Below are 3837 nucleotides of genomic sequence, written 5' to 3' on the forward strand. Positions count from 1 at the left end.
ACGATATGGATTTAAGTGTGTTTAGTAGTAATTTAGAAAAGTGTAAGATTATGTGTGATGATAAGTATATATGTATTAATTAACTGGGGTAAGGAAAAGAATCTACCTGTGCAGCTGCTAAAAGAGGCACAGGCCGGGTAATACCCGGGAGTAAGAAGAATCTCCTGATATAGCTATTAAGGAAGCACCGGTGAGATAACAAGCAGAATGACTGAGATAAAGTTAAAAGCAGACATCAGTCCACAAGGAATTGAATACGACAACCAGTCAATTAAAGACTATGAGCCCAAATTGGAACTCGGTCACCTTTGTCAAGCCAGAGAACTTTCTCAGGGCTAGATAATCTGTTTTATATGCCCCTACAGGAAAGAGAGCAGCATGAGAAGGGCCCTATTTCTGCTCTCCCTGATAAGGATCAGCAGCAGCGACCAGGGAGACGTGGAAGAATCCCTCATTTACGGGTGTTCAGGAGAAAGGGCACCAATCATAACTGACGGGGGTGGCATCCCAGGCATGGAAGAACTCGCCGTTTACGCCCACGAGGGAAGATGGCTTGGGTGACTGGGATCTAACTCTACCCGCTACTCCAGCCAGGAAGGTTTTACCTACAGGGAGGCCTCAGTTCCATGCCCCCGGAAACAGATCATCGCTGCCCGTGTCAGTGTTACAGAGGGAAAACGTGTTTGTTTGACTTGCAAAGCAAACATTCCCCTGGGAAGATGGTGGTGACTCAGAAAACTCAGCAAGGATACATGGGACCAAGAATCGGACTGGGAAAAACTCGGTAATGATACGTACCGCACCATCACGGGGACACGGGAGGAGTAAAAGTGTGTTGGGACAAATGGTGGGAATCCGAACAAGGAATTTATGTTGGCATGTGGGGATCAGAGAGTATTTGTCCCGCAGGCATATCGATTGCCTTCGCAGGCAATGGCAAGATGAAGGGGAAGGGATGGGGTGGGATTCTAGCCTACATGGGTGTGCAGTCCCACACTCCCCACTCCCAATTAACGTCACCGAACTAAGAGTACACATTAAGAAACCCCTGCCCACAACCCCGCCAATACGCACAGTAATTAGTATTGGTATCGACCGAAAAAGTGTTATACAAGGGGGTACATTATGCAGTAGCTTCAGTAATATTAAACCTTACCGAGGTACACCTACCTGCATGGTGCCCGAAGGAGACAGAGCTGCTATACCAGGTCCTACTTAGAGACATGTTCAAGAAATTTTATGAGTTAGACATTGTAAATGTAGACAAAGCAGACCTATACACCTTAAACACTAGAGATACCATGGGCTCAGGGAGACCTAGAAGGGGAATCATAAACGACATTTTCATTGCCTACAATACAACATCCTCTGTAATAAATAGCCGAGATGACTTAGAACTGCAAACACAGATAAACGGTTTAAAGAACCAATTGAGAAAAATCCCAAAACAGGAGAACACAGTAGTAGGTTCCGAACTACACGAGGACAAGGCTATGACTGTCCATTTAAAAGGCCGAGCTGGAAAAACATGCACAGACAGTGAATGCACTCATACGGGAGGATAGAAACGCTTCTGACCAGGCTGCACAGAACGAGGTGTGCGTATTGTATGGGGCATGGTTGTTGGGCGAGGGCCGCAACAACCTGGAGGATTTAAAACAAGGTTTAGTCCCCTCTTGGATCAGGAACAAGCACCTTGCAGCCCTCCACCCGTACAGCAATTCACTAAGCCCGTGCCAGCTCCACCTAGCCTCTGAAACCTACCCTGTCCCAGTAGACTGTGGGAAATCTAACCACACCATTATGGGAATCGTACTAAGGATGCCGGTCATGGGTGGGACAGCCCGACCCGCACCGGTATACCGGGTGGAGAACATTGGAGTTATTCAGGGAGGTGCACACATTCGTTTCGCAGCGGTCCCACTATATGTCATAAAGTGGGAACACGCTGTAACGGGTACTGACCTCTCCGGGTGCTGGAGCCGGGGTGCACATGTAATACTGTGTCCCCAGTACTTGAGTGTCCATTCAAAGTCACAGTGTGGGTTTAAAGCTGCTGGCGCACAACCTATTAACTTTACCATGGAGGTAATGGCACAAGACTATGTCCCTCCACAGGTAGCACACATAGTGGGTGGGACATATTGTGTCACCACCAGTGCGCCCCACTACCAACATGGACACTTCTGTTATCCGATAAGTGACAGCAGTTTTTGCTTCAAACCTGAGGCATCAGTTCAAGTGGCCCAGGAACGGATTGTCCCCATTTCTGAAGCCTCCACTGTCCACCTCACTGTAAAGGAAAACATTACAAACCTGCAGGATTATGTTGTACGTTTTGGCTATGCAATTTCCCCTCTACCCGAACATCTTACCACTCCGCTAAAAGCTGTAATTATCTCACAAAAACACTTCTACACTCTAGAACAGAAAACCATTGAGATAGAGAAAAAGATTCTCGAGATCACAATTCCGCCTTGGTGGGACCTTTTCAGAAATATAGAAGTCCCAGTTTGGATCCGAATCGCTTCCCACACTTTAATTATCTGTCAACCCCTGATTATTCTTTGCTTACGGTGTCTCACTTGCTGAGTGAAATGCAGAGGCTGTCAGGTCTCGCACCAAAGGGTGCTGTATGCTCCTTGGCCGAACTTGGGAATTGCGCAGGGAGGGGTGACACCATACTACCATGTTTGATTTGTGTTTGATTTTACCTGCTGTAAACCGCAACATCGCGAGGGTTGTAAGAGTGTTACTTAAAATGTATTTGACGATGGACCTTTATGTTACTTTAGAATGTGTTACTATGTGCTTTCATTTTATTTTACTTAAAGTTGTGTTTGACTGTATACCGTTACTTTACTGAGAAAACCGAGTAAAGGAGGGGCACCCCTCTCTGCTATAACCGAATTGTAATGATTGTATTCGCCTGTAAATTGCATTGCATTTCAACAGGGGATGCACATTAATGTTTAGCTTGTATAAATGCAGGGAAGGTTGACTCTCGGGAGCAGGAATTTTGCTTATCTTGATTGACACTCAAGAGTGTGGAATGTCAGCAGGGGGGACTGAAAGAGTGCAAAATTCACAAGAACACCCCCCTCCCCCACCCCGTGTTTGGGCTCATTTGAAAGGAAATTTAATTTGGGACTATCTACTGAAAAGTTTGGAATGTTAAAGTGCTTATGGAAGAAACTACGAACTTTAATCAAATTTTGGATTTTAAAAGACAAATCAAGGCTGTGGGTGGGCCTAAATAACTAACAGGAGACAACCTGATTAGTGAGACTACCTGGGTATGAGGACTAAAGTAACCTGTCTGGAGAAATGGGTATTCGCGAAACCTTTTCCACAAGAGACATTAACATTACAAATGACCCAGAGATAGCTAACCATCAACTTGAAACTGGAAAACCATTTCAGCATATACATCATAAAGAGGCCCAATCCAGCCTGTTTGCAAAAAAAACTAAGCACAAAAGGACATTGCAATTACCAAGCTAATATTTCCATTAGGAAACAGTTTTCAAACATCAACCCACCCAAAACTTTTAACGACCCCGCCAAAATATTACAAAGAGTCAAGCCCGTCAAATTTAAACAAAGAATTCTGAACTGATTTGGTGCCAAGATTAGAACCACTCAAACTGTATAACTGACCCCTGTTTTCAACAGAGGTTAGGTTGCTAAGTAGTTACAAGGTTGCTACTACCTCAGATGCCATACTACACCAGGTACTATACTGTGAGTATGCCATCAAGACAAGGAGAGAAACCAATGCGACAGTTGTAAACTAACTTCTCCAGCCTCGAAGTCCTGAAGTCCTGAAGGAAGGAA

This window comes from Pristiophorus japonicus, chromosome 2 (assembly GCF_044704955.1).
Source record: "Pristiophorus japonicus isolate sPriJap1 chromosome 2, sPriJap1.hap1, whole genome shotgun sequence".
Classification (NCBI taxonomy): domain Eukaryota; kingdom Metazoa; phylum Chordata; class Chondrichthyes; family Pristiophoridae; genus Pristiophorus; species Pristiophorus japonicus.